This window comes from Cryptomeria japonica, chromosome 5 (assembly GCF_030272615.1).
Source record: "Cryptomeria japonica chromosome 5, Sugi_1.0, whole genome shotgun sequence".
Taxonomy (NCBI): domain Eukaryota; kingdom Viridiplantae; phylum Streptophyta; class Pinopsida; order Cupressales; family Cupressaceae; genus Cryptomeria; species Cryptomeria japonica.
In genome coordinates, this window is record NC_081409.1 from 648,782,602 (window position 1) to 648,800,524 (window position 17,923).

The window sequence follows — 17,923 nt, forward strand, 5'->3', positions numbered from 1 at the left end:
GCCAATCAACATCACTCAAGTCTCTAGTGGAGCGGTAGAAACCCCCAATCTATCTCTGAAGTACTCAAATGATTTCTTAGGCAAAGGTTTAGTGAAGATATTTGCAATCTTCTCTATAGTATTCACATAAACTAGTCTGAATTCATTTGCTTCCACCTTCTCCTTCAAAAAGTTGTACTTGATAGATATGTGCTTTGTCTTAGAATGAAATGTCACATTCTTTGATATGTCGATAGCAGTAGAGTTATCACAGTCAATAACTACTGGTTCATTACAATCCACCCTTATATACTTCAACATTTGCTTCATCCATAGAACTTGTGTATAGTTAGTAACAACAACAATATACTCAACTTCAATAGTAGATAAAGAGGTGCATGACTACTTATTGTTGATCCATGAAACAAGTTTCTTTCCAAGAAAGAAAGATCCACTAGATGTGCTCTTTCGGTCATCAACATCTCCAGCCCAATCTGCATCGGTATATGCACATAGTGTAAAATCATCATTTTTAGGATACCACAAACCATATTCAATTGTTCCTTGCAAATACCTAAAAATCCTTTTCACCACACTCTCATGATTCTCTCTAGGATCACTCAGATATCTTGGTACAATACAAACTGCATTCATTATATCCGGTCTAGTCTGAGTCAGATATAACAAACCTCCAATCATAGATTTGTACCTTGTAGGATTTACCGGTGCTGATGCATCTATCTTAGTCAATTTCTCACTTGTAACCATAGGTGTACCAACCGATTTACAATTTTCAATACCAAATTTATTCAACAACTCCCTAGCATACTTAGTTTGACAGATAAAATACATTTATCAGTTTGAGTGATCTGCAAACCTAAGAAAATTTTTGTCTCCCCAATCATTGGCATCTCAAATTCATTCTTCATATTATCAAAGAATTCCATACATATATTATCCGCACCTCCAAAAATGATATCATCAACAAAGACTTCAACAATCAACATGCCATCATCAGTGATCTTATAATATAAATTACTATCAACATTACCTTTAGTGAAACCAAGCTTCAAAAGATATTTATCCAATCTTGCATACCAAGCTCTAGGGGCTTGTTTCAATCCATATAAAGCTTTCCTTAACCTAAAAAAAATGTTTTTGTCATCTGAAAGTGAAAATCCACCAGGTTGCTCAATGCAAACTTCCTCTTCAAGATCTCCATTCCAAAATCCACACTTAACATCCATCTGATAAACCTTGTGTTGGCAATTGACACTCATTGAATTCATTTTGTTGTCATTGATGGAAACAAGATTTAATGGAAGTCACAAATTGGCACTAGGAGGCATATACCAATAGGTATCGATATTGGAAGCATTTAGGCCTACACCGGCACCAACACTGACATCAACACTTCAAGGAAGCCGAGATCAAGGAAGATTTATTTAGTAAATCATTTTGTAATTATTGTTGAGGCCTACATTGAATATATTTTGTAAATGCATTGTAAGCGGACATAAGGCATATCATGTGTAATAGGTATATAAGTCAGTCTGCTAGGTCAATTTAAAATATGATGAGATAATGGTGATGTAATAGAGACAGACATATATAGGTATAGGAAAACTATGAGATGCGAAATATATGTATGGATATCATTTTTGTATGCGAACATTATTTCATGCAATTCTCTGTAGATAGCTTGGCAAGCATTCTTGGAGGAGAAGTAATACCGGTAATAGTTCAAGTTTGTGAACCAGTACAGAGCAGAACCAGAACTGGAACTCTATTTGGCATAGTAGATGCATTCTTGAGTTCATTTTCAGTAATTTACTTTGGCAAAAATCTTGTAGTCAGTGAGACTCTGTAGTGATGAGTAGTATGCTCTAGGCAGTGTGCCTTCCTGCAAGTGTAGGCACTTATTTTATGTAATATCTTTTCATATGACCAGTGAACTGATATTGTGGGTCACAAATCCTACTGTGGTTTTTCCTCATTGAGGTTTTCCATTTATAAATTTTGTGTGTTATGGTGTTCATTTATGTGGATGGTTTATTTGCTTCTTGTTATATGCATATTTGTTTACCGATACATACATGCATGGTTTAGAAAGTTAAATATTGTTGATTCTGGTAGAACACTGATTCACCCCCCCCCCCTCAGTGTTCTTAGATCCCAACAATTTGTATCAGAGCTTGGTACCTCGGAAGAAGTTTAACAGCTTGAGGAAGATCCTGAAACTGTAATTTTTGAACATGGCTATGGAGAAGCAACTTGAGATGGCTTTTGAGGATTATGATGTTGAAAGGATGAAGAACTTGAGATTGCAAGAAGAATTGAATTCTGCAAATGAATTCATTCTTATCCTGCAAGAAAGGTTATCATCTACTCAAGCCAAGAGAAAAGAACTTCTGCAACAACTGAATGATGAGGAGAAGAATTCTCTTAAGGAACAATAAACTAAGTCAATCAAACATGCTCATGAATAATGAAATGCAAGATCTGACCATGAGGTTATCAAAATATATTAAGGATAGAAAGAAAAAGGAAGATAATATTGTCTTATCTTTGAAGAACAAGTTTGATGAATGTGGAAGATTGACTCATGAGAATAATCTATTGAAGACTGATTTGGCACACTCCCGAAATAATGAACAAGAACTTGAAAGACAAGTAACTACTCTGAGAGATGATCTGACTACTGCAAGTGAGTATAAAGAAAATTTTAGGATTAGTGCTGCACAGTTGGATGACTTGTTGAAAAGATAGACATATTGATGATTCTAGAGGACTTGGATTTGTACAAGGTGAAAGCTCTAATACTGCTAATGAAGATCAGTCAACTGGTAGGCAAACTCATCAGAATAGAGGAAACCGATAAGGCAATCTAATGCTTATAAATTCAATGGTAGACGTTTTGTTTGCAATAAATTTGGGCATATGGCTAAAGAATGTAGAAATAAGGCAAATCAAAACTACAATTCTATTCCTAGTCAATACACAAACTGCAAGAAATATGGTCATAGATCAGAAGATTATAGAATGGATATTAAATCTCATGCATGTGGAAAGTTTGGACATTTTACTAATCATTGTAGGTCAAGAAATAATAATACCAGATATGTCAAAGCAATTTAAAAGAATAATGTTACATGCTATGCATGCAACAAAATAGGTCATATTGCTAAGTATTATAGAAGCAAGACTCAACCAGTTAATAATGAGAAAGGAAAGAAAAAGGTAGATGAAATACAACAAGATCACACCAAGAGATGGGTTAGAAAATCTAAAGAACAAAGTGGAGATGGATCTATACTGGCAAATCCACTGGTAGAACAGGGTATTCCTCCACCAGTAGGAAATTCCACTAGTAACTAAGGTATAAGACTTAGGGGTTGGCAAAGTCACTGCTAAATTTTGCATATTACCCTAGAAGAGATCTAAGGAGATCTAGAGAAATGTGTTCATCATCGATGAAGGTTACCCTGACACATAACTATGAAACCGACATCCGTAGGGTTGTTGGTGAAGCATTAATTATATAAAGTTAGGGTTTTTATTCATTGATAAAAGAGGGTAAGTGAATTCATTTTCACTCACCGAGCATTCAAACATTTAGAGCAAAGTTAAGGTGAATTAAGAGCAAGCAAAGCATTGAGAAAGGATTTTGAGCAATTATTTGAAGCACTCAATCATCCACCGACATTCACTCTCAAGTATTTTCCGACATGGCATTTGGATCATCAACACCTACTTTTATTCCAAATCCCACTGTTGTCGAAGTCAAGGATAGGTTAAGGCCAGTCTTTAAGGAGGTTCCTGAAATTGCCAAGAAGGAAGACTTTGCAAGAGCATTTTCTAGGGATCTTGATGGAGTAATGTATGTTGAATATGTGAGGGCATACATTTACTGCACTCTTGAGTATTTGGGCACTGAAGATATTAAAATCATGTATCAATCAGTGGTACTGGGAGACACCAGAAAGATCAAACCATAATTCAAGGCAATTGAGGATCTAGGGTTAGCTGGTATTTTGTACATACTAGAATTCAAGGATAAGGTGATCAGATACATTTTGAGTAGGGTTCACAATGAATTCATTTGGTTAGATAGACCCTACATGATCATGAAGGAGGTAATTCAGGCTGTCACCAGCTTACCTAGGGTCAGACAAGAACCTAGTAAGAAAATTTCCAACATAGAGGTCAAAAAACTCACTGGTGCTACATCTGATAGCAAATCAATGAGGATAAGTACAATAACCAACACCGACATAAATTTTGCAAGCATGATCATAGGATATAAGGTAACTCAATCCAACCGATTGAATTTTGTTGCAAGTTCATGCATTCATGCCACATATTAGATGCTAAGAAATAATGTGAAGTATGACTTATGTGAATGGATGAGGAGTGAATTTATGCTAATGATGAATACTAAGAGGGGGGGCGTGAATTAGTATGCCAAAAAAAATTGCACTTAAACACTTTGCAAGACTGATAGTAAATCGGTAAAACAATTTAGCAAATAAATTGGTTAACAAACATGCAAACCAAATAGCTAATAATGCATTCACCCACAGAAGCACAAACGCCATAACACAAGAGATTTTGACGTGGAAACCCAAATGGGAAAAACCACAGTGAGATGGAACTCACAAGTAACTATCTGCAAAAGAAGAACCAGACCGGTTAAGGTCAGACCGATTAAGGTCTTACAATGTTCTTTACCAGAATAGATCCTGTTAGGAATCTCAATCTCTGTTAGGAGATAAGTCCAATTAAAGACTACCTTGCTAGAGGATTTTAGATCCCCAGATGTGAACCACCTTGTTAGAGGATTTACAAAAGGCTTTTGGGCCTACCCGATTAAGGGCTACAAACTTGTCAAAGATGTGAGTAATCAACAAGTGTTTGATCTAGCTAATAGCACAAACTGCTCGGTTAGATCCTTGATGGCTCATTCTTAATGCTCTATTGCATTACTTCAATCTTCTACACATTCATAATCTCCCCAAATCCTTAACCACCTTAAACCCTAGCCGCAATATCAACTATCGCAACAACAATAACAACAACAATCTAAAACTCTAGACATGATGTCCTTATAAAGGAATCTGATTTTATGTCGTTCCAATAGGATTACATTACAATTTCCTAGGTTCAATGAACCTGGACATACTTGGTACCATGACACAAAAAGGCACCGTCAAACAATTGGTGGATGGTAACTCATCACAAAATACCGGTTGGTAACTCATCACAGAGGATTACCAGTTCATACAAAATTTCGGTTGCCGATTTCACAAAAATGAAGACTGGTAAAAATGTGTTATGCCGCTTTAATCCCTTGTACCGCTTGAAGTCAACATGCCGCTTCAGGCCGAGAAACACATTTTGCAAAACATCAATAGTCTAAAGACTATAATACAACATACCTACAACATACCAGTTGGAACAAATACCGGTTGTGCTCTAACTCATACATATAAAGAGGATCTTAATGCAAGTGTGTGTCCATCAATGACAATCACAACATGAACATCAAAAATGTCAACAATCTCCCCCTTTGGCATTGATGGAAACACTTAGGAAAATAAAATTTTGACATCTAAGTGTTTTACAACAAAATCATGCCATTAGCAAAATTGCTCCCCCTAAGCATATACACTATCCCTTTGAAAATACAATGTATAACAATTTTGCATAAAGAGCATAAACATTGAGATATACAGAGCATATAATCAAAATTTGATTACCAGATACTTCTCTCAATATAATTCTTCTCCCCCTTTGCCAACAATGACAAAGTACAGCTGAACAACCCTGTTTCCATTTGATATTAAAAATAATAAAAGTTTATGACAACAAGGAATGATACTTGTCAAAAATAGATTTAAAGTCCTGTAAGAATTGTTTCATCGACAAAGACCAGGACTCAAGTAGGGAGGTGGCTATTTCTTTCTCTATTTGCATCTGGGAGACCTATTCTTCCATAGCATCAATTGTGCTCATTTCCTATGTAATGCTTTAAGGCATCTAGGTTCAGATAGCACTTCTGAAGAATTTGCAATCATGGGAGTAGAACTAGTTGACGCTCCTGCAAATCTCTGGATTGAGTGCTGATCTCTTGCTCCATTTTTGCTGACTGGATATGAAACCGGTGAATGGTTTGCCCATAAGTTGTGAAGGAATCATAAGGTGGCTTGAATGTGCTCAAGTAGGACTGCAAGTCCTTTTCAAGTTTTTGCTTCTGAGCTAGCACATCATCATAGAATAGATGGGGTTGACAGATTTTGTTGAGTAGCATATTCCCCTCATCTTGAGCATCCCTTATATCCTTTTGTTCTTTCTTCAGTTCAGTCTGGAGCTCATTCAACTTTTTCACCAGAGCTATATTAAGAGCCTTTTGATGCTCCTTCTTGGCATTAACCTCTGCTACCTCTTCAAGGCTCTGCACCTGATCATCTACTACTATGCATAGGAGCTTTAGTCTAGCTAATGATGAATCAATGTTTGGAAGATTTGTATTGGGTATCAAACTGGTAAGCGTATCCATAGCTGCTTGGATTACATCTTACTCCTTCTTCCATCGAATGATTTCAAGGCACTCTTGAGCTACCTTGATACTCTACATTAGCTCCGTTTCAATTGCAGATTGGAGATCTATAGGACTGGAGAGGTCAGTCAGTTTGGCTTGACTCCCGGTTGCCTTCGGAGTCTCCTTCTGGGTGCTTTTCACCACTTCTCCTGCCTTGTCCTCTTCTACTTTCTCTGCTTCTCTCCTCTTCTCTGCTTCCTTGTCCTCCTCAGCCTTTTTCTTTTCTGCTTCCTTCTTCTTCTCTTGTTCCTTTTCTTCTTTTTCCTTCTTCTTCCTCTCTGCTTCCTTCTTTTTCTCCTGTTCCTTATCCTCCTCTTCTTTCTTTTTCTTTTCATCTTCTTGCTTATTTTTCTCCTCTTCATCCTTCTTTTGCTTCTCCTCTTCATCTTTCTTCTTCTTCTCCTCTTCATCTTTCTTCTTTTTCTCCACTTCATCTTTTTTCTTTTTCTTGTCCTCATCCTTCTTCTTCTCCTCTTCTTCATCTTTCTTCTTCTTTTCCTCTTCATCGTTCTTCTTTTTCTCTTCTTCCTTCTTCTTCTGCTTCTCTTCTTCATCCTTTTTCCTCTACTTTGCCTCTTCCTTTGCCACTTCTTGTCTATCCTCAACTTGCTTATCAGCTAGTTTAGCCTGTTACTTCTATCCTATTGCCTCAGATGGTGTTTCCTGAGTATCATCCTCAACATCTAGAGCATCGACATCAATGGTGTCGATTGGTTCAATGACTAGATTGCCTTCATCATCAAATACCTCATCCAGTTTGGATATAGCCGGTTCTTCTTCTAATTTTTGGTTGGCCAAACATGCTTTGTGAGTCTGGACAACGGTTTGCATAAACAAATGGGTGTCTTTTTCAACATCAGCAACTCTACCTTCTAATAGCTAGAGTCTTCTTTTTCTAGTGAACAAGAGTCCTTTATTTAGATCAATAACATCATATAATTCAAAATTTGATAGGTTGGGAAAGTATTGTGCAAAAACCTTCTCTCTAATTTTCTGTTCTTTCTCTATGGCAATGAGCCATCTATTATCTAATGACATATATAAAGAATCCGGTGTCTGAGACTTAATCTCTGAGGGCGACTGGTCATTACTACACAGATACTAAATTATTTCCTTTTCAACTGCTTCCTTTTCATCCTCATTGAAGTCATCAAAATACTCAAGTAAATCATTTAACACTTTTCTCCTAATATTATTTATTGTTCTTTGACAATGTGTCAAAGGTTTATAGGAGGACATATCTATATTTACCAGTGTAGAAGATGTCAGTTCATTCTTGGTCTTCTTCTTTGCTTGACGTGTTTTCTTTGGCTTTTCCTCAGACATAGTTTCCTCTGAGTCTGGAGAGGTGTTCCTTGTCTTCCTCTTTCTCTGGAACACTTTAGCCGGTGAAGCTTCCGGTTTCTTCTTAGCTGGTGACCGCTTGGTCACTTTTGGAGTTACAGTAGTAACCAGTGCTGATGCTACAGGCACTGCCTTTGCCTTCTTCACTGCCAGTTCTTTTTCTTTCACTGCTGGTGGTTCCTCAGTCGGTGCTATCCTCTCTAGGTAGGTGCTAGTTCTCTTCACCTTAGGATCAAGCAGTGAGGAAATAAGGGTAGAGGCATACCTTTCTAGCATGTCATACATCACCTCATAGCCCATTGGCTCAACTTCTTCCTGTTTGGGTTCAATAGCCTCCACTATGCATTGATCCACCTTGATGGTGAAATAGATGTCATATTCATATTTCTTGATGATATCACCTGAGATCCTCATCCTTTGGCTCATTTTTTGTCTGAACTCATCAAAATACTTGTTCAGAACTTCAGGATAACCGGTTCCCACTGCTTGCAAACTTTCCTTTATCTATTTGGTAACCAGTTGGTCTGAATACCACTGAATGTCTCCCACTCCTAGGAAGTATCCTTGAAAGTAAAAGAACAACCCAACCAGTAGTTGTCCAAACTTGAACCTTAGTGCATTGTCTTGTTTGATCGACTTCAGATTTGACAGGAGTTTCCTCTGCATGCTGGTGCACAAATCAAATGATGCATCCTCCTTTATCATCCGGTAAGAGGCATTTACCACTGCAGTAGATACAGAGTTGATTCTATTGGTAGAGAATGTCTGGTAGCCAATCACCATACATGCATACTTCACCAGATCATCCTTGATTGAATTGACTGTCATGCCATGTGAGTCATGCATTGAACTGGTGAGCTTGGACATTTCAGTTTTGCTAACCATCCTTAGGGCTGACACATCCCCTGTATTGCAGAAACCGGTGACTGCATGAATTGCTTGCAGTGTGATATCATGTGTCCTTTCTAGGTACATCTTATCACCATGGACTCTGCTTAGAATGATCCTTATGTGATCCTCTGTAAAATCTTCCAGGAAGTAGACAACATTGTGGAGCTTTTTCTTCTCCAAAAATTTAAATTCCAGTTTGATCTTCTTATCTTTTCCGCAAAATAAACCTAATTGGGTGTGGATAGCTAGAGACCCTAGGTCTTCTATTTTTCCGTCTATGTAGTCAGAGATTCCCTCTTCTACTATCACACCAACCAGAATTGTGGTAGGGCATTATACTTGGACTTTCATTGAATAAAATTTGCAGACTCGACAGATGCACTAGAACTGGTATGAGATGCAGAAGCCATGATAGAAACCTTAAGAACTCAAGAAATACCTTTTAAAACACGCAAATTTTGGGCTTTCCGATTCTCCTTCACTCCTCACTTCGTCGGTAGCTGAATCACCGCTTTTTGTTCTCCACTTGACCATTTTCTATTTGAATTTGAATCTCCTTCGCGGTTTCTCAATTTCTCCAAATCTTTGCTCAAGTCATCTTTTCATCGCTCTGCTCTTTGAAAAACTTTTCTTCGCTTGAAAACGGATAGTGAGAAATGATTTCAAAAATGCTTTTAAACATAGTCCTCACATACCATCATTAATGCTCCTCCATTAGGGCATAAACCCTAATTTTGCCTTTTTAGCATTTCCGGTCTTCTGTCAAACTACAGGTATAACATACTACTTAAGGTCTTTTATTGATGAAAATCAGGGGTTCGAAACATTTTGCTGTTTGCTCCCCCTAAGCTTTTCTGAAGCTTAGTTTGTCGGTTCCGTGATTTCCACACTAGGTGCAGAAACCGGTTCCTCTTGTAACACCATTGGTTTCTTCTTCCAGGTTTTGTTCATATCTACTTGAATGGTGTCAACATCAATATCTCCTTCTAGAGTGATTGGTATATCATCAGATATGCTCTTTCTTGATCTATAGAATCTAGCAATGTGACCCAGTTTGTTGCAGTGATAGCAGACCAATCCAGGTGCTCTCCACGGTCCATTGTCCATGTTTCCATTCTTCCTTCTACATGTTGCAGCAGTATGACCATGACCATGATAGATCATACAATTTTCTCTCCATCTAGTTGTCGCTTGATAACCACCACTTCTTGGCTAATGATTGAAGGCATTAAATTGGTTGTGATTCTGGTTCACAAAAGGTTCAGGACCAACTCCTTGGGTCCTCTGAGGATATCTTCCAGTGTCATTTATGATAGACCCACATTCAAATGCTCTATGCCCATACTTGTTGCATGCATAACAGTTACCATTGAATCTATAGGATCTAGGTACATTGTTAATAAAGTAAGGAAAATTATTGTAGGCTTTGCTCCTACATACATTGGCAGTGTGTCCTTCTTTAAGATAGTTAAAGAAAACGGGTTTGAATTTTTGCTTACCTTTTCCTTTCAATGTTGGTTGCTTCTTTGATGCTTCAGCATTTGTTCTAGAGGTCTCACCTTCCTCATGTCTAGAGAAACCAAGTCCATTGGTATTCTTTATCGGTCTAGCCGACTCAAGCTTTTGCTCTAGCTTAACAATGCTCTTGTTGAACTTAGCAAGTATTTCCTTTGACTTAGAGAGTTCTTTGGAAATAGCAGCATTTGACTCTGTTAGACTTGCATTCTCAGAGATGGCTATGTTCAGTTCACCTTGTACTCCTTATTTTTCCACCTTGCTTGCATGGAGTTGAGCATTTAGGGCATTCATCTCTTGTTTCAACTTGGAGATCTCAAAATCTCTTTCTTTCACTAGGTCTTCAGCTTTTCTCCGTTTCTAAAGCTCTTGACACATCTGGATAGTCAATCCTTCCAACTCCTTTCTCAGGTTGGAGTTTGATTCATTCAGCTTATTTACTTCTACAATTAGGGCTTCCATATCTGCTTAAGCTATAGAACTATTTTCAGATAGCTCCATCAACTTTTATGCATGTTCTCTCCTTTTTGCTTGAGATGCCTTGTATTTGACCATAAGATCATCATAGGCTTGCTTAGACTGAGTGAGCCATTGAGTAAGTTCCCTCAAGGTGTATTCCTCCATATCTCTTTCCAAGTGGTTAAACTTATAGAAAGGTAGGCTCTGATACCAATTGATGAATACTAAGAGGGGCAGTGAATTAGTATGCCAAAAAACTTTGCACTTAAACACTTTGCAAGACTGACAGTAAACCAGTAAAAAAATTTAGCAGACAAACTGGTTAACAAACATGCAAACCAAATAGCTAATAATGCATTCACCCACAGAAGCACAAATACCATAACATGAGATTTTGACATGGAAGCCCAAATGGAAAAAACCACGGTGAGATGGAACTCACAAGTAACTATCTGCCAAATAGGAACTAGACTGGTTAAGGTCTTATAATGTTCTTTACCAGAACAGATCCTGTTAGGAATCTCAATCTCTGTTAGGAGATAAGTCCAATTAAAGACTACCTTGCTAGAGGATTTTAGATCCACAGATGTGAACCACCTTGTTAGAGGATTTACAAAAGGTTTTTGGGCCTACCTAGTTAAGGGCTACAAACTTGTCAAAGATGTGAGTAATCAACAAGTGTTTGATCTAGCTAATAGCACAGATTGCTCGGTTAGATCCTTGATGGCTCATTCTTAATTCTCTATTGCATTACTTCAGTCTTCTACACATTCATAATCTCTCCAACTCCGTAACCACCTTAAACCCTAGCCGCAATATCAACTATCACAACAACAATAACAACAACCTAAAACTCTAGACATGATGTCCTTATAAAGGAATCTGATTTCATGTTGGTCCAATAGGATTACATTACAATTTCCTAGGCTCAATGAACCTAGACATACTTGGTACCATGACACAAAAAGGCACTATTTAGGTGTCGGCACTATCAAACAATCGGTGGATGGTAACTCATCACAAACTGTCAATTGGTAACTCATCACAGAGTATTACCGGTTCATACAAAATGTCGGTTGTCAGTTTGACAAAAATGAAGACTGGTAAAAATGTGTTATGCTATTTTAATCCCTCGTACTGCTTGAGGTCAACATTCCACTTCAGGCCAGGAAACACATTCTGCAAAACATCAATAGTCTAAAGACTATAATACAACATACCTACAACATACCGGTTGGAACAAATACCGATTGTGCTCTAACTCATACATATAAAGAGGATCTTAATGCAAGTGTGTGTCCATCAATGACAATCACAACATGAACATCAAAAATGCCAACAACTAAACCTTACTAAGATCAAAGGAACCAAGAAAGGCACCTTTAGATATGGAAACTTAATTATTTGTTTAATGCTTTACTTTCTGAATGAGCTACCCAGTTTAGGAAAGAAGTGATGGACTCATGGCATACTAATAGGTATGCAGATCAAGATAGCTATCAACAGTCTTGGTACTAGCAAATATGAGAAATTTTGGGGTATTTTAAAACTTTTCAAGAAAACATGAGGAAAAGGGAGAGAATTTCAAAGAATATTATGGAGAAGTATTCTACTAACATATGTTTCATGGTGAAAACTGATGAAGCTCTCATGGAAGCAGTTGAACCCAGGCAAATATGGATAGCTGAGCTTGGATATGAGGTAGATGATAGCATTTTTGAGCTTTATGCAAAGATATTGTTAGATGCCCCATTAGATGATAAGACATAACACTTTGGTACAGCAGGAGAGAAGGCTCTTGAAGTAAAAACAAGTTTTAACAAGAAGAGAAGAGAAATGAAAAATAGAGAAGATGTCTATATATGTACAAGATGTGTTGCTTAAGATAGACACTCATCTCGGCTTTAAATCTAAATAGGTGGTCAAACCGATAGAGGTTGCTATTGAAGAAGTGAAGAAGCCACAAGTTCACATTTCCCCTATCACTTTTGATTCTGATCCTGAGGATAATGAACCTATGGCTTTTAGAAAGGTACAAAGGAAGAATGTGGTAAAACCACCGGTAGAACAATAGAAGGCAGAACCTAGGAGGAGACTTGTCAGAAAGGCAGCTCAGCCTACTACACCTTTGCCACCGGTAAGGAAGCCTACGCAGAAGAGAAAACCAGTCACACTGGCAACCACAAGCAAAAAGAAGAAGGGTGATGATACTGAAACTGGTAAGACAACAATTACCTGTGCTGAAATTATTAATGAAGTTAGAAAATATGGAATATTAAAGAATATATCAAAGTATTATGAAGATTTTGAAGAAAATGAGCAAAATGAGTTAGAAGAGGCTATTTTACTGTATATAGACATCTATAAAAAAGCCTTAGTTGAAATTTTTAAGGAGATACCTTTATCCTTGTTGGCAAATGCACACTCCAATGAGAAATTGTAGGTGATTGAAGGTATTGTCATTGATGGCAACCTTACAATCTTATGGCACCGACACTGATAGACTCTACATCGGCATACAATTCATCGACAGCGAAAAGATGTTCACTAACACTCTGGCTGACAAGATTTTGTTTATTGTATTTTGTATTTAATTGTAAAATATTTTTGTAAGCCGACAAGGCAAATTGTAATAAGGCTCATATATAAGTATGAGATCTTGTAGAACATCTGATATAGGAATATGCGAGATAGATAATATGTGTGAATATGAAGGAAGATTGTGGAATAAGGTTTATGATTGTTGCATGAGCTTAAACCGGTACTAAACCTAGCATAGTAGATGTTGATCCGAAGTAGTACATGATATTGGATTTACTTAATCCATTTTTGTAAGTCAGTGAGACTTCCCTTTTTGTATTTAAGCAATGAGCTTTAGGCAGTTGGCCTTCCTGCATGTGTAGGCCCCTATTGTATCAGTAATATTCACTTATTGGCCAGTGAGCGAATATTGTGGGTCACAAATCCCACCGAGGTTTTTCCCACACTTGATTTCGTTGTTAAAAATATTATGTTATGGTGTGCTTTGTATGTTGCGGTTGTTATTCTTATTTACTACATTAATTCTTGTTTATCAGTATACTATTTTGAGATGCAATTCATTTAATAAGTTAAGAAAATCCATTAACCAGCAAGATACGGATTCACCCCCCCTCTCAGTATCTTTGGGAATCCTAACAATTGGTATTAGAGCTTGGTCCTCTATTTTCAAAAGCCTAATAGGTTGAGGAAGATCCTGACACCGGTACAGATGGATAATCTGAGAAAGCAACTAGAAACATCTCTTGCAGATTATGATGCAAAAAAGTTGAAAAATATGAAACTTGAAGATGATCTAAAGGGTGCAAAGGAAATCATTCAAGGACTTCAGGAGAATCTCACTATTTCTAGGAACAAAAGAAGAGAACTTCATGAGAAGATATAAAGTGATGATGATGAAAAAGAGACTCTTAATGATCTAGTAAGCAAACTGAAAGAAGAGAATATATCTTTGAGAAATGAGATGCAAGACATGACCATGAGATTTTGTAAAGACATTGAAAAAAAAAGAAGAATGAAGATGATTTCACTAGAAGAATCAATGATGTTTCAAATGAAAATATAAGACTCAGTCATGAGAATGATATGTTAAAAATAGATATGATTCACTTGGAACATGATAAAACTAAACTCATGAGATAGAAGTATTTCTTGGAAAATGAGTTGGCTAATGAAATCAACACAAGGATAAATTCAAGAAAAGTTCAGAAGAACTTGATGACATGCTGAAAAATCAGAAACCTAATGGAGACACTAATGGACTTGGCTTTGAAGTTGGTGAAAGCTTCAGCACTGCAAAAAAAAAAAGATCACAACAAACCGGTAAGACAACCTAATGCTTACAAATTTAATAAAAAATGCTTTAACTGTAACAAGTATGGTCATAGAGAAAATCAATGTAGATCTAGAAACTATCAGAACACCAATGCACCTATTGAACAATGTTCTAAATGCAATAAAATTGGTCATAACTCAGAAAATTATAGAATGAATGTAAGATGTTATGTTTGTGGAAGATTTGGACACTTATCTAATCAATGCAGAACACATACTGACATAGGATATGGAAAAGCAATTTAGAAAAACAATGTGACTTGTTATGCTTGTAGAAAAATTGGACATATTGCAAAAATTTGTAGAAGTAAGGCATCACCGGCAAATAACAAAGGACCCATTTTGAAAGGTAAAGAAAAGGTTGAAGAAGTAAAGTAAGAATTCTCAAAGCAATAGATTAGAAAGTTAGATTAGAGTGTTAGTGAAGCTATTCCTTCACCGATAAAACATAGTATCACTCCACCGACAGGAGGTTCTTCATCTAACTGAAGAGAATCCTTTGGGGGTATCGTAACAAATTGAAAAACATGCTAATTTACCCTTGGTTGATGGTGGGAAGTTAAATCACTTCTTTATCGGTAGATGAGTTAAGTTTTCACTTAGCCGACGAACATTAAATGTCACAGTTGAAGGAAATGACACTATAAAGCAAGTGTTTTGGCTCTTTTTTCATTCACTGAGCATTCAAATTTCTTGAGAGCATGAAAATCCCAAGCGAAGGCATCCACAACGAGAAGTGAAGAAAATCATTCAAGCACTCATACCTAAAGGCAGATTAAGGTATTTATAACAATGGCTTCCTCCTCTGCACCTGAATTCATTACAAACCCTACTATAATTGAAGTTGTTAAGCACCCTAGGCCAGTATTTAAAATCATTCCTGAAATTGCGAAGAAAGATGATACCCTAGGAGCATTCTCACAAATACCCAAAGGAGTTTCTTATGCCGAAGATACTAGAATCTACATACATTGTCATATAGATGAACTAGGAGATGATGAGATTAAGAACATGTACAAGACTATTATATGTGATGAAAATGGAAATGTTAAACTGGAACATAAGATAATTGAAACCCTAGGTTTTGTGGAAATTCTTAGTATCCCTGATTTTCTGAAGGATGTTATAAGGATTGTGCTAAGTAGAGTACATGGAGAGTTCTTTTGGTTGGATTCAATTCACAAGATAACTAAAGAAGTAGTTAGGGCAGTGACAGGCTTACCTTCCACTGATAGTAGGCCTAACACAAGTAAAAAGATTCCAAATTATACTATAATAACCCTAACTGGCGCAACCTTTGATAAGAGATCCCTAAGAGTAAATGATGTTAAGAATATCAATGTAAGGTTCATAAGCATGATCCTTGGATACAAGGTTACACATGCCAATAGATTAAACTATGTTTCTATCTTATGTATCAAAAGTGCCTATGACATGGTAAACAACAATGCAAAAATTTATATTTGTGAATGGTTGAAAGATGAACTAATAGACAATCTAGGGAAGATAAAAGGTGATAAGAAAGGTACATTCAGATTTGGCAACCTGCTTGTATGTTTAATGTTATATATTACCAAGCAAGTTCCCAATATTGGAACAAATGATTTTGGTTTTGACATACCGGTAGAAAAATAGCTTTTGCACATACTGAACAACATGGGAGATGACAGAGAAAAGAATATAAATGAACATTTTCAAACACTAAAGGCTAGAATGAAAACTAGGATAAGGCTATCTCAAGCTATTGTTGACAAATATCAAAAGGAGATATGCTTTGTGATTAAGAAAGATGAAATCTGGATGGAGGCAGTGGTCCCAAGGACTATTTGGGTTACAGAAATGGGATATGAGGCAGATGAGAACATAAATGAAACTTATGCAAAATCCCTCCTTGAAGCCCCTAAAGAATCAACTGAAGAAATATTTGGAAATGCAAAAACAATTGAAAGAAAAATTCAATCATAGAAAAGAATAAAGAAAACTGAATAGATAGTTAGAAAAGGAACAAGGCAGGCAAAAGCAATCAAGGAAGATGTATTGAATAAAACTGGTATTAAGGAGAGTGACTTGGAAGGACTACAATCAGAAACATATCTTTCACTAGTTGGTACCTCCTCTGACAGTGAAATACTAGTAGAATTCAAAAGGGTAGAGAGAAAAAGAAAACCCTCACCGACACTTGCTCCTACACCAAAAAGGACAAGACAAAAACAAGAGGCAATTAGGCCTCCAACAAGGAATTTGACACCAAAGAAGAGGAAACAAAAACAAGTTGTTCCTCCACTTGACAAACTTCTGAGTGAGATAATTGAAGATGGCAAATTGACTAACATCAACAATTTGTATAACACACTATCAAATGATGAAAAAGAAAGTATAGAAAATAGTGTTATTTTATATCTTGATATTTATAAGAAATTTTTTATGGAAATTGTTGATGATATACCCAATGACTTGTACAAAAGATTAGAAGCTAGAAGGGTAGCAATTGTGGAACTAGATAAAAGGATCAAAATAGAAAAACTACTTGCAGTTCACCTAGTAAACTCAACACAAGAGATAGATGAACTAATAAGTGAGGCAAACCAGACAGTATTCTCAACCGGTCACTAGCATGTAGCACTAATGGCAAGTAGAGTTAACAAGATATCAAAAGAAACTACAGACAAATGGGATATATTCTTTGTTGAAAAAGAAAAACAAGAAGAGATTAAGAGACCAAAGACTTTTAAAGTCTATCAAAAAGAAAAGGACAAGGATAAGGGGAAAGGCAAGGTAGGTGGACCTCCGAGCATAAAGGTGACATATAACTTACCCCCACCTTCCTCTGATACTCCACCGGCACAAACTGCTGATACTCCACCGGCAACAGAGAGTATTGAGACAACACATGAAGATACAAATCCTAATTCAGAAGTGTTGTACACAATGAATATCGACACATAGGAAGTAAACATTAAGGTTGATAAGGAATCAAGTGAGAAAAGAGATGTGGCAACTGAGCCATCGGTAGAAGACACAACAATTGAGACAAATGTCAAAGATACAATTGGAGACATTGAAATTGGAAGTGAGCAACAAACTGAACAGACAACGGATACAGGAAAAGCAGATAGCACTGGTGTACATAATGATGTATCTATTGAGCAACTAACAACTGATAGCAATGAAAAATCTATTGAGATACCAGCTATAGACATTTCAGAAGTAAGCACAAAGAAACTAGTAGTAAACACAGAGTCACAAATAGAAAAATCGACA